Source organism: Elephantulus edwardii, unplaced genomic scaffold, assembly GCF_000299155.1.
Source record: "Elephantulus edwardii isolate Elephantulus edwardi_28Jun2011 unplaced genomic scaffold, EleEdw1.0 scaffold00276, whole genome shotgun sequence".
Lineage (NCBI taxonomy): Eukaryota > Metazoa > Chordata > Mammalia > Macroscelidea > Macroscelididae > Elephantulus > Elephantulus edwardii.
In genome coordinates, this window is record NW_006400026.1 from 1,763,594 (window position 1) to 1,780,999 (window position 17,406).

The following is a 17,406-nucleotide window of genomic DNA, read 5'->3' on the forward strand; positions in this document are numbered from 1 at the left end:
CCAACTCCTAGTTTTGTTGATAGTTTCAATTGTTTTTCTGTTTTCTATTTCATTTATTTCTGCTCTTGTTTTTATAATTTCAGTTTTTTTAAAGGGTGTTAAAGTCCACCAGGTGCTCTCCTGGAGGAAGATGAACAGTCTCTTCCTATGTGATTTTGGGTCTCTGAAAGACTGCTAAGTGATCAGCTATGACTCAGATTTCAATTTGCAGGCAATTAGACAAAGAGGAAAGGAATACATGTTAGATACATTATAGCTAGAATATTATTTATATCTCTTTACCTTTAGAATTGAAACAAGACTTATTTCTTAAATTGAGGGTAGAGTAACTTTTTGCAAATACCTAAGTACACCTAATGGCACACCTGTGTGTGGCAGAGGTGCTAGTGACTGTGTGCTGTGGTCTTCAGAATTCCTGCTTTGGACATGGCTCAGGCATTCTCCCTGCCTGCCTTGCTCATTGCTTATAGCTCCTTGCAGGTGTGACTCTTGTCTCTTATACTGAACTTCTCTGGCTCCTTTAAGATACACAATGCTACTACCAAGGGTCTGGCTCCCCATCCTTCCTGCTTTCTCCGAGCCATGGTGAAGAGAATGTCTGAAGCGAATGTCTAGTTGGGAGTTTTCCCATCCAGATCCACAGAGGCGCTCCAGAGGAGCACACACTCATCGTCACATGGCGTTGATGTCCCTCCTCACTGCTCAGTCACTTCATGACTGTAATGCCATTGCTAGATGGGAATTCCACTACTTCCTGGTTAGACATATGGTGATGATGATGTCATGAGGAGGGAGCACTGTTTTCCAGCTGCTTCTCTTGACCTGGTTTGTGTATATAAAACAGAAACAGAAAGTGCCCGTACTGACACGGCATGCTCCCACTCAGCGTCAAAGTCCTCTAACGTGTTTCCAGAATTATTTTTGAGAATATATGCATTTCTTAAATGCCTTTGTACAAAGCTTTCCCCCACACTACCTATTTCTTTTACTTTGGATACACAAGATGTTTAGGGAATCCCTAATATTTGGACTATAATATACTAAACAACTACTACAAATCAGCTCATTGATTAAAGCCAAGGAGATTTAAAGTCAATCAGTAAGCAGTTAACTGGCAAAATCACAGTTATTGTTTCTGAGCTGTAATGGAATTAACTAATCATTCTAATTAGTAAATAAAGAGTTCTGTTTGGAAGGCCATGGCAACAAAACACTCTTTCTACCCAGAATAAGAACCTTGAGATTGTATGGTATTTTAGAAATCTTCTGAAGAAAGTGCTTATGAAAACAATCACTTTAGTGGAAAAATCACCTTAAGAACAACTCAAGAAGACATCTCACCATTCTCTTGAAAGCTCTGTTACTGTCTTGAAACTTGTAACAAATATTAATAAGTAACAGTACTGATGTCAAAGTGTATCCAAGCAGCTCAGACCACCAGCTCCCTACTGGAGTCAGGCAAACCAGCTTTAAATGGCATGACTCCACAGGAAGCAGTGCAAAGATGCCTGAGAAGTTAGAGCTAAGGGAAACAAATATTTTGCATAAAGCCATGTGGGTGGCCCAGTCCATAGGAAAGTCACATTGCTAAACCAAAGGTCGTGCCTCTCTGGTGGTTCGAGTCCACCAGCTGCTCCCAGGGAAGAAATTGGTGACTAGTCTCTTTCTGTGCAATTTACAGCCTCTGAAACCCAACTGAAGGTCAGGTATGAGTCATTGTGATGCAACACAATGAATAGAGTTGACCCAAGAATAGCATCTGTAGCATTTTGGGCCTCTGTTGTCTGTGTGTTTGTCTATGCTTGTCTTAGAGTAGACATCCTTAAGTGGTACTGGTTTAATGGACTTGGCTACTCTGAAAAGTAGACCATTCAAGTCTATGCAGAACCATCTTGGAAGAAAGATTTAGCTAACTGTATCTGAAACTACAGCATTTTCTCCTTGCAAGAATAGGATTCACTTCCCTCTCTCTTCAGTTTTTACAGTTTCACTTCATCCCTGTAGAAAAAGATTTGAGAACCAGTGTAAGGAAGAGCTAGATTGTTCTCTGTGCCACAGATTTGCCTGTGATTTGAGATGATTTCTGGTGAATGTGATGATACTAGAGAACAAGGTGAACTTTCAACTAAGAGGAAAAGTACCTGCTGCCAAAAGTCTCCCCTCATCCCAAGCTGTAATAGAAAACTCTAGATAAGTGTAGCATCTCACCAAAGCCTCATTGTAGCTATACCACAGGTAGGGGTGGAGTCCCTGGAAAAGGCTGGAGGTTCAGGTCGATTTAGAAGAAAAGTCTGGCAATCTTAGTCTGAAAAGAATCACTTGTTGAAAAACCACTGGAGTGTACTGCTGGTGCTAGTGCAGTGAAAACTCTCTGGTCCCCTTTGAGTCAGCATGAACTCACCAAGTGAGCTTTTATCTTGAAGTTAACAAAGCCACTGACTTCCTAGGCTCCAGTAGCCACGTTATTTCATTCTGAGCCCTTCCTTTTATGGAAGTCATTTTGTCAATTGAGTTGTAAACACAGTGACAGGAATTCTTGTCTTAGCGCTTTCATAATATTAACAGTTTATAGTGAATTTTAGAATTTAGTCACTGGGAAATGGATGTAGCAGAGGGGAGAGTATCAATGTTTTCTGGAATAAATTTACCAATCTTAACTTTTTTACTTGGATTTGCGCACACTGATATCCCAGCCCTCATGAAGCTTTGTCCCTCCTGAGTCTTGAGTCTTGGGAACACAGGTTCTTGCCCTGTAGCCTTATTTGATTTTAATGGGACTACCTGAAGCAATGGTGTCTCTCTGAAGACTAAGGTGTGTCTGATACAGGCCATGGTCTTTGCAACCACTTGTTATGCATCAGTGAGTTGGACAATGACCAAGGAGGATAGAAGGAGAATTGATGCCTTTGAGCTGTGATGCTGGAGAAGAGTATTGAGAATACCATGGACTGCTAGGAAAACAAACAGATTCATCCTGGAAAGGGTTAAACCGGGTGGCTCCTTAGAGGCAAGGATTCTGCGGCTCCGTCTAACATACTTTAGGCATGTTGTGAGGAGAGACCGGTCCTTGGAGAAGGATATCATGCTTGGGAGGGTGGAGGTACAGCGCAGGAGGGGAAGGTCCTCTATGAGGTGGATTGATTCAATGACTGGGATAATCTGGATGGGAGTGTCAGAGACAGTGCGATTGGCACAGGACAGAGCAGAGTTTAGGGCTGTTGTACATAGGGTCGCTATGAGTCGCAAGCGACTCGACGGCACTTATCAACAACAACAACCTGAAGTTCAAGTTCCCTTAGTGCATCCACTTCTGGAGGGAAAGCCACCCCTCTGGTGAGGACACCACTCTGTCCTCAGAGGCTGTTGTGAGTGCACCCCAGCTGCCTTCGCTGCACTCTCCAAGCTACACAGTGTACTTGTGGGTTGGAATTCTGTTGTGTTGGGGTTTTTTTAGCCCCCAATAGGTTTCTAAATAGGTTTGCATGAAAATCCATGCAAATCAATCCTGCAGATCAGAGTTTCTGGAGCTCCAGTGGTCATTAAATTACTTGGGCTGGCTTTTAATCAGTAAGAGCATGATAACATAGCTGTGTGTAAGCAATCCTTTCAAAATGACAAGTCATCATGTTGTGTGATCATTGTTCCCAGTCCTTTTATCTCTATTAGTGGTCTATGTCTACATGTCTACTGCTAGCAATTATCCATTAGTACTTAGCTCTGAGTGGGAAATTTAGTATTAAGCACCTTGCATAAGATGCTATTTATTATGGCATTCTGTTGGCATTATTTTATCATCTTGGAGTGCATTAAAATCCAAAGTGTACCTGATTTTTTTAATTTATTTTGTGGTTTTTTTAATTTTTAGATGTTATACCTGGCTGAGCTTCTGAATTCAAATATTCCTCATAGGATACAGAGATAGTAATACATATTAATAATTTTAAAAACTCAACAAAGGTTGGTTACTTCTATCAAAGGGAGAATACAGGATAAATTGTTCTCAAAATTCTGAAATCCTGATAGAGCTGGTCTCCTTATTAAAGAGATTTTGAATAACCACTGTGCTTTAATTACTTCAATGATTAAAGTTGTCAAACTCTCAGATTGTTTAGTCTGGACTTTGGGACACAATTAATATAAAGAGACAGGTGTTGCTTTATTTGATTTTGTTTTTGGCAAAGGCTTACACAGCAGCTCAGGCTCCCATCAAGAAGCTCTGCCCAAATTGTGCAGTAACACTTTTTATATTCTTTACTATGCATGGATATTCACGTTATTTCTTTTCTGGTTGTTCTGTGTCCATTAATTCAATTTTCCTACCATCTTATATTCTCATGATTGTTTGAAATCACTATTGGTCACTGAATATAGTACGTAATTTTTAAAAAAAGGTTCATGACTTCAGGATTTCTTTAGTTCCTTGGAGTTCCTAAGTTTGAAGAGTATCTCCGGTCAATAGTCCGAGACCTCCTCCAATATCAACCAGTTCAAGGACAAGCATCCTTTAGTGTCTGTTGTTTGATGCACTTGTCATCCCACCTCACCACCACCACCACCTTTATCAAAAACCAGAAAAAACCAGCCTGACAGCTCAAGTAAGCATGCATTCTGCTCTTCTGCTTATCTGAATCCATCAGTGCTCATCTCAGCAAGATCTCCTTTGAATTAGATTGAAGCTTCTCTCAGGCACCAAATGCCCCACCTTAAAATGGAAAACATTTCTTCCTCTTTGGAATTTTTGTTGTAGAACATGTAATCCATTTAACTCTTGAAAAAGTCATTTGTGTATATACTCACCACTAGAATGCAGTGCCCATGGAATACTGAGCTAAATGTCATTATGAGCTATCAAGTTGACTTCAACCCATAGCAATCCATTGAACAATTGACCTGAACCCTAGCCTATCCTATGTCATCATTATCATCTTTAATATTCTTGATTCCATTGTTATAGTCACTGTGTCGATTCATCTGGTTAAAGGTTTTCCTCTCTTTTGCTGACCTTCCATATTTCCATTTGTGTTGTGTTTTTCCTAAGACTGATCCTTCCTAACAACATGACCATAGAGTATTGATCCAGTAGAATATGTAAATTATCAAATAATTAATATCAAATAATCAAAAATTAATCAAATTATTAGTATCACATGTCAATAAAATCTTGCTGAAGACAATCCAAAAATGGCTAGAACAGTACATAGACAATGAACTTCTAAAAATTCAAGCTGAGTTTAGAAGAGGCTTTGGCACCAAGGATGCCATTGCTCATGCCAGATCTTGCCTGAAAGCAGAGAATACAAGACGAATGCTTATTTGTGTTTTATTGACTATGCAAAGGCATTTGACTTTGTGGATCATAACAAATTATGGCAAGCACTGAGAAGAATGGGAATACCAGAACACTTAATTGTGCTCATGCAAAACCGGTACTTAGACCAAGAAGCTGTTGTCTGAATAACATGAGGGAACATTAAAATCAAGAAAGATGTGCATCACTCTGTATTCTTCCTCTGTAACTATTCAGCTTATATTCCAAGCAAATCATCTGAGAGGCTTACCTTTATGAAGAAGGGTGTGGCATCTATATTGGAGGAAAATTCATCAACAACCTGCATTATGGAGATGAATCCATGTTGCCTTCCAATTTAGAAGGCTCATCTTTTAATACCTTACTGGGAAATGTTCTGTTGTTATCCATAAGGATTGCAGTGGCTAATTTCCAGAAGTAAACAGGAAGGCTTTCCCTGCCTCCTAATTTTAGTCTTGTAGCTCACTGATACCTAGCATGGTTGACTGTACTAGGATTTTAAATATCAGTGGTATGATTTATATGTATAAGGTAGAATCAAAGTTGCACAAACACTTATGTTAACAGCAATTTGTTAATCCACTTACTGAATACCTTGTTATGGTGGAGGCGTTGACAAATCATTTTATGCAAAGTGAATATTCAGTCTTAAGTGTAGCCTATTGTATTATCTTCAAGTATATGATATTAATTAGACTTAGAGGATTGCGTAGAAGCTGTTGAGACCAGATATATTTCTGTGCATCTCAGGGAACTTCTGGCACTTTGCACAATGCTCTGTGCTGGGAATGGAGTTTTTAACTGAAGCATCACTGTCCCCCACTTGAGAGTCAATGACACCAAAATTCCTTGATAGTTGCTAGGTGGAACTTCAGTGATACAGTTCACATGGAAGTTGTGGATTTCTTTTTCAAGGTGGTCAGTTTTAAGCTAATTGCCATTAGCTGAGTATTTCACCAAACAGGAACTATAGCACAGTTAAAACACAGTGATTTCTATCCTTGATCTTGTCACGTGGGTGAAAAGTGTTTCTCAGGTTGCTTTTTTCCTAACGCTAAAGTTTGCCCGGGTGTGAACACATTCTCTTGCCTTGCCTGGTATCCTTTCCTCTAATGTGATCATAATATAATTAAATAACTGGCAGCAATGTTTATTTCTGAGTGGAACTAATCCTGAATAACACAGGGAGCTGTTTGTGCTAAAAGATTGGCATGAGAGCACATGGGAAAATAGGTAGTAGATGGACAGCGATGCGTGGAAGGACAGCACAGAAAATTCTGAGAGACCAGAGGTGAGGAAATATTTGTAAAAAAGAAGCTCAAGAATCCCTGGCAGTAGACTTGACTTTTCTTTTGAATCAGGCAGCTGCAAAGCCCTGAACATTGTACTCTGACCTGGTGTTGGGAAGCTGGGCTATAAGGCAACAGGCTTTTGCTTTGTTTAGCTAGTAAAGCTTTGCATCACTGTAATGTTCCCCTGCTCAGTATTATCTGTTACAGCCCAATAGCATTCTGGGTGTGGAGGGAGGGAGGAAAAGGGGTGGTGGCTGAGCTGGCTCTTTCCTGGGGTAAAGTACACTGTAGGCAGACTTGCCTCTGGGGCTTGGGAGCAGTTTAGAATACTATGTGCACATGAGGCAGAGTTAGTAGCTTTCTAGAACCCTTGGTGTATTTAGCTTTTTACCTTCTGTGATTTAGTTCTGTACTTGAATGGCATATGTGGCTGGGTGGGGAAAGGGAAAAGGAGTAATAGCATAACTATGGACCCAGAGCGGGCAAAAGGAAGCCTTTTCTCCCGAGTGATGTTGTTCCTCGCTTTATGTCCCCACATTGAACTTCACTTCTTCTACAAAAGTCCTAGTAACACCTGTTGGTAAAGCAAGGCATAACTCTGTCATCAAATGTTCCAGGCACACCTGCTGAGTTACCTTTTAATTTATTTTTCATGTTACTAAATAAAATACATCATCTGCCCATAGCCAGTTAATAAAGATGGGCATGAAGCCATGCACAAAGTTGTTCAGCCACTGTCTTTCCTCTTTCCTCCCTCTGGTCCCAGCACCCTGGGGAAAACTGTGCTTGTAGATGCTTAGAGAATTGCATTGTGCACTTGTTGGTTTAGGGAGCACATTCAGGCTCCCATTGGCTAGTCTTTTGGATTCTGTAAAGGGAATGACACTAGAGTGGTGCAGTTATTAAAAGATTGCTACTGACTAAAGGTGTGGCTATTTGAACATGCACAGCAGCTGCTTGGGAGAATGACCCAGTAATCTGTTTCTGTGAAATGTATAACCTCAGAATCCAACCTTGTAGGGCAGTTCTACTCTGGACAGTTCACATTGGGTCAAAAGGTATCCAAATCCACTGGACTGGCACACTACAAACATGACTGGATTCTGTACACTCTAACCCAGGAATGGGAATTATGATAGATCACAGTGTGAGGATAGAGATGGATGACCCAGACACAGATGTGGGCCTTATAAAAAAACTAAATCCACTGCCATATAGCCTTTTCCATCCTGGAGAATAGAGTGCAAGTATCCTGTGGAGTTCTCCAGATTGACATCTTCTCCAGAGCAGACAGCCACAGCTTTATAGGTCTGCACTCATAGTGGTCTCATGTGACAGGATTGTCCAGGATGTGGGCGATAGGAGTTCTCTGGGCCACAGTCCATCTCTCCCATCACCTGCACTTTCTTCATAGAAAATAGAAATGTTCCTATGTACCTTTGAGTCAGAACCAACCTGTAGCTGATCCTCCAGTGGGTTTTCAGAGACAGTTAATCTCATGGGAGGAGATTGCTTATCCTTCTTTGGGCAACTGGTGAATTTGAACCACATGCCTTTGGGATTGTGGTATAGCTTCTTAACCTCTAGATCACCAATGATCCTGAGAAAATAGATTATTTGTTATGTGCCGTTGAGTATGACTAATAGCAACTCTATGAACAATGGCTTTGAACCTTACCCTATCCAAAGACAAACTCCTTATCTCCAGCACACTTAACCCCATTGTTATAGTCATCAATACCATCATCACTGTTACAGTTACTGTGTCAATCCATCTCATTGAGAGTTTTTTCCTCTTGTGTTAACCTTCCACTTTTCCAAGCATGATGTCCTTTTTCAAGGAATGGCCCTTCCTAACAACATGCTCAGAATATACACGATAGTGTTCCACAATCCTTGCCTCCTAGGTGCACCCTGGCTTCACTTTCTCTAGTACAGACAAACCTGTTTGTTCTTTTGGCAGTCCAAAGGATATTCAGTATTCTTTTCCAGCACCCCAGCTCAAATCCATCAATTCTTATTCTGTCCTTTTTAATCCTTATCCATCTTTCACATATATAGCAAGCAAGTGAAAAGACTTGTATGGCTTTTGTTGCTCTTTAGTACACTGTTGTTGATAGCAAATTTTCTTAGTGCAACTTGACTTTTGATTTCCTGATTCCAAGGGTGTTGATTTATAGAGCCAAGTAAGATGAAATCATGGACAGCCTCATTTCTTTCTCCATCTACCATGGAGACATGCTGTTCATTGACTCAGTGGTGAGTAATTTTATGTTTTCTTGATATTGAGATGAAATTCATATGGGAGACTGCAACCTTGATCTACTTCCACAAGTGCCTCAAGTCCTCACTTTCATTGAGCAAGCTTGTGTTGTCAGCATAATGAAAGCTATTGATGTGTCTTCCTCCAATCCTAATGCAGTACTCTTTTTCCTAAGCAGAGTTGTCGTTTTGTAATGTACCATCATGTTGCCTGCCAATCATAGTGACCCTGTGTATAATAGCTCTAAACTTTGTCCTATCCTCAACCAGTCTCACTGTATTTCACACACCTATCACTTTACCCTAGTTATTGTGTCAATCTATCTCATCTGGGGTCTCTCTCTCCTGCGTTGACCCTCCAACCTTTTAAGTCCTTCTCCATCTACTAGTCCCTCCTGACCACATGACCAAGGTATGTGAGACAGAGCTTCAAAATTTTTGCCTTCAAGCAGCAGCCTAGTTTCACCCTTTCCAGGACAGACTTGTTTGTTCTCTTGGCTGTCCATGGTATGTTCAGTACTCTATCCAGCACCACAGTCAAAAGCATCAATTCTTCTGTCATCCCTAGTCACTGTTCAGCCCTTTGATTCATAGAAAGTAGTTGTGAAGGCCATGGCCTGAATCAGGTAGACTTTAGTCTCCAGACTGATATTTTGAAGAAGTCCCTGACAGCATATTTCCCCAGCAAAACTCATCTTTTGATTTCTTGACTGCTGATGTCAACAGTGTTGACTGTGGATCTGAGCGAAGTGAAATTTATAACAATCTCAACCTCTTTTCCCATCTATCATGGTGCTGCCAATTTGCCTAGAGGTGAGACTCTTTGTCTTCTTGAAGTTGAGCTTCAATTCCTATTGAAGACTGCAGTCTTTGACCCTCTGCAGCAAAAACTTCAGGTCCTTCTAATTCTCAGCAACACAGATTGTTGATGAGTCTTCCTCCAATCCTGGTGCCACATTCTTCCTCATAAAGTCCCGCCACCCTAATGATTTGTTCTGCATACAGATTGAAAAGATATGGAAATAGGACACATCTCTGATGTACTCCTTTCCATATTTGGAACCAAGTAGTATTTCCTTTCTCTGGTCTGAGTACTGCTTCCTGATCCAGGCATACGTTTTGCATGAGCACAATTAAGTGTTCTGGGATTTTTTTCTTCTCAAGATTAGCCACAATTGGTTGTGATCCACACAGTCAAATGTCTTTAGCAAGCACTAAAAATCAACTCAAGTAAATTCACTTACCACATCCTACTCTCCTGACTGGAGCATATTTCTGGCATAGAATATAATGCATGGACTATATTCCATGTAATTCATGGACTACACCAGAACCATCCTCTTTGTACCTTGACACACCAGACATGAGGCTTACAGCCTTACTTTCAAAAGAAAGAACAAAAAATTAATCCAGTCCTCTGAGAATTCATTATTCTTCCCAATTTACTGACACATTGAGTTTAGTTGGGGTGTTTGTGTGTGTGTGTGTGTGTGTGTGTGTTTGTGTGTGATTTTTTTTGCCTTTGGATGTCTAGTTGCTTTAAAACAGACTCTATTTTAAGTTGCAGGCACAGTCCAACTTTTGCATTAAAGTAACCAATTATTAATAATGTGTCCTGACTGCATGTTTGGTCAATTTAGAACTGCAAAAATTGATAAATTCCTCAGTTTTCTTTTCTTTTGCTTTAACTATTGGTGCATATATTTGAATAATGGTTGTATTAACTGGCCTTCCTTGTATGCATATGGATAGTATCTTATTACAGTATTGTACTTCAGGATAGATCTTATGATGGTCTTTTTGACTATGAATGCAACACTATTCATTCAGCATTTCTCAAACTGAAAAAAAAATGGAAAAAAAAGAAACCATATCCAGGCCTTAAGTTGCAATAATGAGATACTATGGGAAAAATCTTGAACAATCCAGGAAAGATCAAAAGAAGATAGAGAGAATACAAGGAATCTCGGTACAAAAAAGAATTGGGCAACACTGAAGGATTTCCAAAAGTTCCATAAGATAAAAAACCAATGGTCATGAAGGAAGAAGTTCAATCTGCATTGAAAGCATTGGCAAAACATAATACTTCAAAAATTACTATGATACCAGTTGACATGTTCCAAATAACAGATACATCCTGGACCTGATCACTAGTCTGTGCCAAAATTTGAAAGATGAAATAAATCCATTATTTGTTCCCATTCCAAAGAAAGGCAGTCCAACAGAATGTGGAAATTATTGAACAATATCATTAAAATCACATGCAAACTATTGTTGAATATAATCTGAAAATGGTTATGACGGAACATTGGCAGAGAATTGCCAGAAGTTCAGGCTGGGTATGGAAGAGGCCCTGATACCAGGGATATTACTGATAATGTCAAGCAGAAAATGTCAGAAGAATGAGTATTTGTATTTTATTGACTATTCTAAGGCATTTGACTGTGTGGATCATATCACACTATAATTAACCTTAAGAAGAATGGAAATTCCAAAGCCGAACTATTGAGTAATTCTTTTGGGTACTTTATATTTCTTCCATCTCTTGATTCTTCTAGGGTTATTAAATATGAATCCTTCAATACTGAAACTCAGGGTTTGAATTTCTTCTTTCTTTTTTGTCAGATTCAGAAATGCCCAAGGCTTCATCTACTCTTTTGATTTTCTAACTTTGAGGTCTTTATCCTTTTCATTATAATACTTTGTCTTCTTGACCCACTCTTTGAAATCTTTTGTCTGGTTTTTATTTCATCATTTTTTCCTCATTGGCTTTAAATATTCATTTTGGTCTTTTCATTCCTTCCTGATTTTTGGTTTGTTGGCATTTTATTTTTTTTGGTTTGTTGGTATTTTTAAATGTCTTTTCATTTTCTTCAAGTATAATGTCCCTTATATCATCCAACAAATTACCTAGTCTTCAGTATTTTGTGTTTCATGTGTCAACTCTATTCTCAATTCAGGTAGGATATATTCAAGGTTGTATTTTGGCTTTAGTGGACAGTCTTACTTATCTATAGCCTCTACTAAAACTTAAATATAAGAAATCAAAGGTCAGTTCTATAATCAGTCCCTGGTCTTGTTCTTACTGAGGATATTGAGCATCTCCACTGTCTCTTTCCACAGATATAATAGATTTTATTCCTGTGTATTCCATCTGGTAAGGTCCATGTGTATGGCTTCTGCTTAAGTTGTTGAATAAAGATATTGTTGAATAAAAAAAGAAAAGAAGAATGGAAATTCCAGAACATTTAATTGTACTTACACAAAAACTATACTTAAATGCATAGTGGGCAGAAAATGATGCTACCAAGCCAAAGGTGGGTGACTCTAATTTGCGGCCCTCAGGCCTGTTTTTCATTATTTTCGGTCTAACATTCTTCTTGGTTGTATAGCCCTGGTCTGTTCACTTGCTGTAGAGAGGTAACTCGTGATTACTGTGATGCTGAACACTGTGACAATGATGTGTCAAATGAGATAATGGTTACCCATAGTAGACAGTGTTGTGGAGCTCCCTGATTAAAATAAGCTTGGAAGCAGGAGTGGCATCCACCTCCAAAATAGCTGGCCTCCAGAAACTCTATGAACCTGGAGAAAGGATGAAAGTTATACAGGTGTTCAAGTCTTCCATTCATAGGGTCACCATGAGTCGCCTATGACTCAGCGGCACTTAGCAATAACAGTGTACTTAGATCAAGAAGCTATTGTCTGAACAAAGCAAGGGAACAACCTATGATTTAAAATTGGGAAAGATTGTGTCATGGTTGTATCCTCTCTTAATATCTATTTGGTCTGTCTACTAAGCAAATTATCTTTGAAGGTGGACTTTATTAAGAAGAGTATGGCATCAGGATTGAAGGAAAACTCATCAGCAACCTGTGTTTTGCAGATGACACAATCTTCTTTGCTGAAAGTGAGGAGGACCTGAAGTACTTGCCTTAGATAATCAAGGGCTACAACATTCAATACAGATTGCATCTCAAGATCAAGAAAACAGAAATCCTCGTCAATGGACCAATAGGCAACATCATGATAGATGGATGAATTTGAGTTGTGGTGTTGTGCAAGAGCACTGATATTCTGTGGGATGCTAAAAGAACAAACAGATGTGTATTTGATAAGGTACAACCAGAATGTTCCTTGGAGCAAAGTTGGTGAAGCTTCAACTCATATTTTGGACATGTTGTTAGGCTATTCCCTGGAAAAGGACACCATGTTTGGGATGCAGAGAGGAAGATGTTCAGTGAGATGAATTGATATAGTTTCTGCAGCAATAGACTCAAACATGTCAGGAATGATGAGGATGCTCTAAGATATGACATAGTTCAGATCTGTCGTTCATGGGGTTGCTATGAGTCATCCCTGACTCAGTGGTACTTAACAACAATAGGAGTCTGGGTTTTTCTTGCTCTGTTGGTAGTCTAGGTCAGCTGCTGGGGCACAGGTTGGGTGTATGGTGCATGGCCCTTTATCATGAGCTGCAGGTCTTTTTATGCCCCATTGCCTTCTATCCCCCACAGACTTAGAAAAATGTCTCGCAACAGGTTTAGTCCATAAAAAGCATGCTTGCTCCTGGAGTTTGAAAAGTGTGCTTGGATGGCATATTTCTGCAAAAATGTTTTCTGGGTGGATTGTTTACTGAGGTAAACAACAATTGTGTTTGAATGGAAGGGTTTTGAAATAATCCTTTGGCAGGATCCCTTTCAGATAGGAAGTGGAAGTGATTAACCGGGAAGCTATCACTTTGTGATTTTCGTTAGTAGAGGAAATGTTGTCTCTCTATGAAATCTGTGGCCAGGACATGTCCCCAAGATACTCAGCTCCCTGGACAGTCCCCTTCCTTATTCACCCAGAGGAGCAAGAGGAGAGTGCATTGCTGAGTAGGGACTGCGTTCTTGGCTATTTGCACTCTTGATATGAAGTCTTGTGTAAACAGGGTCCTAGCATCCTTTGCTACATGCTACCCATGTCCTACAGAGCCCAGTCCCACTGAAGCTGCGTAGTGTGACCCAGCCCAAGTCTCCAGTACCTGAATACAATGGATGACCAGATTGACCCCGATGCTGAGTGTCAGTCACCTATTGGAAGCCCTGGGACACCTCAGAACCCTCTTCTTATTCCTTTTATAAGCAGACAGCAACCAAAGTCCCCATTAGCTAGTGAAACAGGAGTTGGTTATACACAAATCTTTGTGCCTGTTGAAGGGAGAGTGGGTGAAGAGGTCATTTTGGAGTACTGAGATTTTTTTATTTGCAAGCTTTTTTCTTTCTCCAGAACAATTGTTTAGTGTGTTCTATTTTATTGAAGAAAGGATTCTGATCTTAATAAGAAACTCAAAAGAAGCTGATCCAGGAAGTGGCTCTGAGGTAGCCTCTAGAACAATGGCTTATAGACCACTTTTTAAAGAGTTTCCTTCTTATTGAAATGAGAAAGAAATGCATTCTTAAATTATGACCTGTACTCATGCACACTCCTACATGCACGCACATGCAGTTTCATGAAATAACACTACCTTTACAATACTGTGCATTTATTGTCTGGTGGGTTTTCTTTTTTTTTTTGTATTTTTTCTCTCTTTCTTTTCTTTGTCTTGCTGGCCTCAGCACATTAAATGATTTTACAACACACTGCTAAAATGAGACTCATAGTTTGAAACCCCAGTATAGTCCTCCTTTTTTTGTGAGAGCAGGAAATTGAGACCAGATTGGGTAAGTGATTAAACCAGTGTTGTAAAGTTACTCCAGAGGCAGCGACAGCTCAGGCACTGTGCAGTGCAGCATGGGAGGAGCTTGGATCACATTTTGTATGAGAATGAGGTAGTTTATGAAAACTAGCTGTCTATAGAAGATGTATTTTCTTCTTTTGTTACCCATCTTCCTTTCTAGTCACCCTGACTCACAACACCACACACATCTCAGTTAATCCGCAGGTGTGTTGGTTTTCTTTTCCTTTTACTTATCTCCTGTCTAGGACTTTGTATCTTTCTGAGGACTTTCATAGAAATACTTTTGTTAAACTCAGCCAATGGCCCCAAATAAAATGGCTTGGATACCAGACTTGCCCTGAGAGTAAGTGTGGAGTCCCTTAGATAGTTGTTTTCTAGCTCAGACCAGGCTTGTTTCTGCCTGTTTCATGAAGGATTGTTGTCCTGGGTCTTTTTTCTAGTCGCTCTTGTCAGACTGGAAGTTCCATGTCAGCAGCAAATGAGACACTTTCCCACATTGCTCTGCGCTCAGTTCTATCCCAGACCCTCTTTTGGATGTCTAGCAGGAGTGATGGCACAGTTTCTAGGAAGTAGGGCTAACACAAAGCCACACCTCTCTGGTGGTTCACATTCACCAGTGACCTTGAGAGAGAAAGATGAGTAGTCAAAGAACTCCAATAGAGGTTCGACTATGAGATGGTTCCCACATAGCAGCAATGAATTGGGTGAGAGTGTGAGATAAGATGAGATGGCTGAGGGTAATCTTGGAATTTAAGCACCCTTCTTTGGAGATTCCCAAGAATTGACCACCAGTGTCACTGACAGCTGGAAGTGTGTAAGTTCTTCAGCATATTCTACATGTTCTCACTTCCTCATCAGCCTCCAGATGAGAGTCAGCCTTTCACTCCAGCATAGGCTTCCTTTTTCCTTTCCTCTTGACTGGCTCGGTTCTGGCTCCTCTGTGTTCAGAAGGACTGTAGCAGGTGCTTGTGCCAGGATCCAGACCTGTTTGCTGCACAATGGTTTGATGAGTGCATTTAGAGAAACACACAGTTGGCTCCTCTTACCTTTCAACATGTCTGTGGTATAAACAGGACAGCAATAAGGTGATAAACCATAAATTTCCTGTATTTTCATTACAGTTGATCCTTGAACAATACAGGTGTGAAGTTGGTGGGTCTGATTCTACAAGAATTAGTGTGTAAATTTCATGTGATGCTAATCATCTCTGCTGGAGCAGCATGTTTCTCCAGTAAATTTCATATCACAGTATAAAGTGGTATCTCATAGTTCTTGCATATTTCTCATTATGTTTGTGCAGTCTCCTAAACCTTAAAGAACTCTATGTGAGTCATACCATGGTTCTAATGATGGTGTAAATATGCTCAAGAGGCAGAAAAAAGTCATAATGTTAAAAGAGCAAGTCACATTGCTTGATATACACCAGAGGATGACATTTGTGGCTGTAGTTATCTACCACTTCAATATAAATGAATCTAGTAGAAAGATCATTGTAAACAGAGAAAAAGATATTTGTGAAACTCTCATGGCAGCTGTACCAGCAGGTATGAAAATCTTGTTCTTTTTATAAAATACCTTTTTAATTTCATATTGAAAATGCAGTTTTTATATGGATGCAGTATATAATACTTGTAACATACAAGATATGTGCCAATTGAATGTTTATGTTCTTGGAAAGACTTCTGGTCAGCAGAAGGCTTCTGGTTAGCTGTGATTAAAGTTCTGGAGGAGTCAAAAGCTACATGTGTAGGAGGGTCAGTGCCCCGACCCTTAAGCTCACCTGTACATCCAGGCAGGTGAGGAGATCTTTTGGTGAGTATACAAAGTGAACTTGTTCTTCTTCTTAGTAGAAATTCATCACTTTCTCCAGCACCATCACACTTGGCATACATTTCGGAAATTACAAGTAAAGTAAATAAGTATCAGCATGAACCATTTGTTTGAGTGCATGTTTCTGAAACCTTTCTCTAAATACATAAAACCAAATAGGATGATAATTGAATGCCTCACTTTTCTTCTGTAAGCAGAACGACTGTTTATTAATAATAACTTTAGGAGACCTTGCTATGATACTGGATAATGTATTAACTGAAAAGTAATGCAAAGTTAATAGATTTTATTTAGTAATGAATATTAAGGTATTTACTGAAAAGTAAGTTATATGAATCCATGAGCTTCTTTTTAGAACAAAGATGGGCATATCCTCGCAGAAAGATGTGCAAACTTGGAAACCAATGAATGGTTGCTATGAGTTGGAACCAACTTGATGACTGTGGGGTTTGTGTTAATATTAATAAATTTGTGTTTTACAAATATATAATATAATGGTTTAAATGCAAGCATTTATTAACACCTGACTCCACTGCGAAATCTTTGATGAAGTGAAACCAAATACCTATCCATTGTTTGGGTGGGTCAATAGGTGACACCCTGGGACTGTTATCCACTTTCACTGAGTCTCCACACCTTCTGGGAAAAAGAAAAATTACATACACAGGTTGATGAGATCTGGATCCTAAGTAGGATCCCAGGATAAATGTAACAAAATGATGGAATTAATTAATAATGAGATCAAGGCAAGGGACATGGTGAATAAAGCTGAGTAACAAGAGTAATTTAAGAAAAATAGTTGAATTTTAATTTACGTTGATACAGTGTGATGATGCTGTGCTTTTAAAAAGTGTGCAACAACGTATGAATGGAAATCAAAAGTCTCTGTAAACTTTCATTTAAAAAAAAAAAGAAATCACCACAAATTGAGAAGCTCAAAACAGCACATAACTGTTACCTCAGTTCCCATGGGCCCACTGGCATCAGGGCAC